Genomic DNA, 6000 nt, shown 5'->3' with positions numbered 1-6000 from the left:
TGTCAAATGCCAGTATAGTCTGAATGCTACATAACATAAGGATACGATCAACTTCTAGCTACTGAATTGATGTATATAATTAGATGCCTGATGATCTCACACTCACACATACCTTGCATCATTAAAAGAATAAAGCAAATTATAATTGTGTTTCCTTCATCAGTATCATGCAGTATCATTCATGTATGTATAACATACCCAGTTCTAACTAGCCAGCTAACAGATTACCTACGGAATACCAGTGAACATTACAATACTTTACCCAGTATGCAAATTGATCAAGAGCTGTGATAGTGACAGCCATGAGTACTCATGTAGTTCAGTTATAAGCCTAAAGAAATTTGTCATATACAAAGGACCATCTACTTCTCACTTGAAAAAACTCTTAGCAAGTGTACCCATGGGATAGTGCTGAAAATACAAGTCTTCATATTAAGCAACTGTGGAGGACTTTTAAACAGCATTACAGGTGATAACTGTTCTATAGAGTATTTCACAGACTGCTCTATTAGAGTATCTCGATTTTGTATAACTAAATAGTGTTTGGGGAGGGGATGTTCGCCCACAGATCTGTCACTTTAATAATGTAGATTGACGTACTCATGGTGATTTGTGTTTGCTAACAATTCAGCAGCAACACACTGGCCTGGGCTTTGCTTGCTATTGACAATTTTAGGAAATCCCCCTCAGCACGTCCCTAACAAATGAACTAATATCACCATTCTTAGAGTTACTATTATCTGAGTGGAAATGTTCAAATAATGTAAAGCAAGATACAGAGTCTTGTTTTGTTTACACTAAAGCATACACTTTGACAAAATACCCAGTTGCTTTGGTGTTCAGATAATTGAGGTTCTCTCTACTGTATGTCATCAAAATCTCCACAACAGCACCTGCGTAAGTGTATAATTTCACCAACACAGAGTGTACTGACTAGGGATGCGGCGATTATGCCAGCATAATTTCGAGTATAATGGGTATGTGTGGGAATCAGGAATTATGCTAGTATTTTGAGGTGATTATAAAGCTTTAACAGTAGGAAAATCTGCAGATTGCACAATTCCGTTAAAAAAGATCGAGATACTCTAATAGAGCAGTCAGAAACTCTGATAGAACAGTCACTGAATATTATTTACTCTAATAAAGCAGTCACGTTGACATGAAATACTCTAATACAGCAACCAGCTAAAGAATTCAAGACTATTAAACATCAATGAAAATGATCTGATACAGCACTACACTGGCATTATTAGCCAATTATGGTGGCATAATTTTGGGAATAAGGCCAATGAAACTTGATTACCAGTTTCTCGCTCAGATTTTTGAAAATTTGATGCGGGCGGGCGGTTATTAGTCATTATTCATTATTTTCCAAAAGCACAACACATCCCAAACATGAAAATTTCTGCCAAAAAAAAACAGTGAGATCTACACTGATTACTCTTAAAGTACGTTACTAATCCATATAAGAATATTTAGCTATTTCTGTTACTCCTAAACAAGTGATTTTTCCATTAGAGTATAGCTGATTGCTCTATTAGAGTAAAAGTGACTGCTCTATTAGAGTATTTCGATCTGAAATACCAATAATGAAATTCCATGCGGGTATACCAAAAGCATGCGGGCGATGACGCGAAACTGCTAGTCAAGTTTCATTGGCCTAATGGGCAATTCCCCGAAGCATAATAAGTAATTTTTTGAGCACTGCTCAAAAGCATAATGCTCAATTTTTGGAGCATAATAGCCTCATGCCTAGTACTGACATGTTGGCAGGTTCCAATAGGTTGTCATGTAATCTTTTCAGCTCTATCAATAAACATTACCTTGTCATGCATTTGCTGGCCAAGTCCTCTTCAAGGACGTCTATAATGTTTGATGACACAAACTAGTTATACCACCAGCTAAATTGTTCTTGTATAGTAGTTGACTTTGCTTGCTGAATGTTCTATTAGGGTAAGTTGAAAATAGCTTCAGTGTCATGAAATTGATTTCTGTAAAGTTTACTGCTCATTGGTAATTTACACCTAAAGGGCACATACATTCAATGAATTTTATGACTAATAAAAAGTATCAGAGTGGAATGAGCTATTCACTTCAAAATAAGTCAAGTTGTTTCTTAGATCAACACCTTTAATTTGAAACCAGTGTAAAATAATGCCTCAGGGAGACGAAGACAAAAATGTGACTGGATTTTAGAAAAACATCCTTTTTAAAGAAAAAGTGGACCATTTTGGTGGTGTAGGTTAGGGATGCGCTGCAAATTTTTTGGAAAAATACGTTGGTAAAAGCAAAGAGCAAAATGCTTGAAAAATAGGTGGAAAATTGGAAAAATGGGCACCAAGGAATAGCAGCTTAGCACATTTTGTATGAAAAAGATCGAGATACTCTAATAGAACAGTCACGCATGGTATTAGCATAATTAGGATAACATGAGCTCATAGGAAATGGTGACAAAAGATCGAGATACTCTAATAGAGCAGTCACAATGTACAAAATCTTCTAATAGAGCAGTCACACATGCTTGCAAGCTTGAGATACTGCAATTAATTTTTACTGATGCTCAGCAAAATAGAAAAAACCCGAGCAAAATATTGAGCAAAATAGGTGAAAAATAAAAGAATTGCTGGAAAAAAAAATAGGTGGAAAAAAAAGCAAAATAGGCTCATCCCTAGTGTAGGTATGTGAGCATGCTATGCATGCGAAAGCTAGGCAGTCCGGGAACACGCATCCTAAGAAATTTTCAAAAATTTTGTGCCAGATAAACTATTTTAAAGATTTTAAGCCATTATAACTTACCAAGAAAAGTAAGCACGCTATGAAATATATACAAAAGATGCATCAATTTATTACCTTTAAGGCCACTTCCAGTACTTGTGGCTACAAGTAGAGTTTCCGCCAAATAAGATAAAAAATCTGAGCAGTTGGATGAGCAAAGTAGTATCACAAGTGCTAAAATGGCGGGAAACTCAGCTGTTTACTACTTCTTCACTGGAAGGTAGTAAATAGTGTGAAAAATTGGTATGCGTAGCTGCCACCATTGGAAAGCTACAACACTGAATATTTAAAACTGGTGCTTCTCGATATTTGTAAATGGGTGAATAGAACCGCTTTCCCAGAGACAGTTACACTTTAACACAAAGTGTACAAAATGGCCCAACTTTTTTGCATTATGCCACTCTACTGTGTTAGATCGTTCTACCAATTATCACCAAAGTAGTTGACAAAAAAAGGCTTGAGTAGTTTAAAGTTCTAGTTTGCATGTTATGACTCCTCTATTAGAGTATATATTATAGCAATCTTGATGAAGTGCACCCTAGCTGTTGAACAAGAGCTAGTGTACAGACTCCGATCCTTTAGTTACCTTTCTTCTATGTTTATATGCACAGCTAAGTCATTCTGTGCCTTCCTCTGTTATGAATTGAGGTATTCACATTAGGGATGGGCGGTATTACATTCTTGAAGAATGGTATGGTATTAGGAAAAATAGGTATCACTAAATAGCTTGTATGTTTTACACTCTTATTAAAAAAATGGGTAAGATATGATTTGCACTTATACCCACATTGCACTATTAGTCTTTCTAAAGGATCAAATGAAACAACAATATCATTGTGCCACAAAGTAAGTTTTGAAGTACACTGTATCCCAAATGTAAAAAAAACCGCTGTGAATAATTCAACACACATAGCTCTGTGCTTGTCCACTAGCGTAAACATGGTTGTATGAGGCTTAACTTCATGTATGTATGGTCACCACTAAACCACCAAAAATTAATTGCTACTTCAAATTCGGTATTTTTAGAAAACCCCGAATATCTAAATACCTCCAACCCTAATTCACATGATCTATAATTAAAATGTGGTGCGGCTACATAAAAAATGATGCTGGTGGTGACAGGAAACAAGGAATAAAGTAATGATGGCCTTCCAACCATTCCACTGGGGTTCAGTGGAGTTTTCTGCACCACTAATAAGAAAGTCTTATCTTTTGATAGCTACTTTTACAAGTTCTATACAGCTGACGTGAGTGTAGCTGCAGCTGTTCTCAAAGGATTAAAATTTAATGATATAATGCAAAACACAGTTTGGTACCCAGCTTACAGGATGGCCACCAAAGTTTGATCATCATGTTGTATGTACCACAGTGAACTGAGTGAACACATGTTTAAACTCACTTGTCAACTAGCTACTAGCTAGAGGACTCCCTAGAATCACTGAGTAATTACCAACTCACACTTGACTTGGGAGCTCATCCGAGGAGTAGAAGGGAAATAGTCGAGAAGGAGGCGGGAAATCGTCGAGAAATTACCGAGAAGTGAGAAATATCCGGGAAATAAGAGAGAAATGATCAAGAAACGAGAAATATCCGGGAAGTAAGAGAAATCAAAGAGAAATAAGTGAGAAATGGGAAATAGCCGGGTAGCTAGTAAGAGAGAAATAACCGAGAAATTAGAATTTCCTGGAAATGACCGGAATCGGCCACCGTAGTATGCTGATCTCACCGCCTAGTCTGCTGGGGTCGCCCGCCTCTCCTAATATCCCGGATGGTATCACGGAATTCGGGATCATTGGATCTACGTAGAAGTGTGAACCTTGGAGTGAACAGAAACAGAGAGTTATTTGCTGCGGCTAGTTCAGTATTGATCATACTTTTCTGTGACTTGTGTGTAGCTACTCTACTGACGAGTCTACACAGTATTGTTTGTTACCCGTTGCGGAGGGTCAGCTGATCTGATCTGATCAATTAAACTTACCCTTGATCGGCTGAACTGACTAAAATAACTTTCATTATACAACAGGATTTTAGCTACAAGTTAGCTACTGAACCAATTGGTTGAACAGTGAAGCTCAATAAAGTCGAGACCAAAGCCGATATTGCCAGGCGTGCTAGAGCTTGAAACTGACTTGAGTAATCCACAGTCAAAGCGCGAACAGGCAAGTCTCAGAAGCTACAAACAATTTCAGTAGTTCTTACTGTGTAATAACTCGCTGTCAAGCAGCTGAGGTTCGGTTTGTGTGTATAGAACTTCACAATTGACTAGTGCATGACATCTAGCAACACTCAGTTCCTTGTTCGTTAAGTTTAGCTACCCTGCAGCTGTTGAAAGACTACAAGAATTTGCGGTGAACATAACAAGTAGCTAGACAATTCAGTGAAAATCCACAGTAATACAGTATTTCATTCTTTCATTGCTTGTTTTTTTTCTACTAAATCACTATCAAGCAGCTGAGATCGGTTTGCGTGTGTAGAACTTCAACATCTACTGTAGCTACACGGTTAGGTAGCTACTACTGTCACACTGGTTTACTCTAGACTGTATCTGTTGAAATACTACAAGTTCTAGTAAAGATACACTATACTGAGTTAACGGTGTGCACAATTAGCTAGCCTTGTTACAGATCATAAAATAACTAGTGATATTTTTGTTTGTTCATTGCTTGTTACATAAATAGCTACTTATATACTCAGGTAGAGGTCAATAATTATTTATAGTTTGTTACAAAGTTTTAGCAACTCAGGGTGGACAGTGTTACAGGTCAAGTATATTGACAATACAAGAAGTTGGTAACTATTCAGTCAGTTTAAACAAAACTTCAGGAGCCTATAGAGTGATTTGTTAAAACTAATCTATTTTTTTCTGATATAAGGCTCAGTCTATTGCTCAGTACTGATCATTGCAGTTAAAGGACATCAAGGACAAGTGATCTTATTATAACAAGTTGTCCAGTTTGTTATTTGAAATAGTTTTAGTTGACTGAAGAAGATCATCTCATTGAACAACTGATTTGTTTCACAGATGTTTTAGATAAGGTAGTTGTTGGGCTACACTACACCAGTTGGGTAATCACCTAACAACACTGTTAACATTTTAGTAGCAGTTATTGAAGTGTCATATCTGAAGAATTTCCTGGTAAGACGATCTAGATGTATTGTGTTATATGTGCTGTATGTAAAATTATATTGTTTCACGTAATGATGATAAATACATGATTGTGTGAT

At 36.8% G+C, this 6000-nt stretch overlaps 1 protein-coding gene across 1 annotated transcript in view; it reads left to right on the top strand.

Annotated features, from left to right (window-relative positions):
- The first annotated feature begins 5733 nt into the window (after positions 1 to 5733).
- Positions 5734 to 6000, top strand: part of LOC136246577 (uncharacterized) — a 67528-nt gene continuing 67261 nt past the window's right edge. Inside the window, exon 1 of the mRNA XM_066038064.1 lies at positions 5734 to 5911. The gene's annotated coding sequence lies outside the window, so the exon portion shown is untranslated. The remainder of the gene's footprint in view (positions 5912 to 6000) is intronic.

The sequence above is a fragment of the Dysidea avara genome, chromosome 2 (assembly GCF_963678975.1).
Source record: "Dysidea avara chromosome 2, odDysAvar1.4, whole genome shotgun sequence".
Classification (NCBI taxonomy): Eukaryota; Metazoa; Porifera; class Demospongiae; order Dictyoceratida; family Dysideidae; genus Dysidea; species Dysidea avara.
The sequence above is the reverse complement of the archived record's forward strand: the minus strand, read 5'-3'. Positions and strand labels throughout refer to the sequence as shown.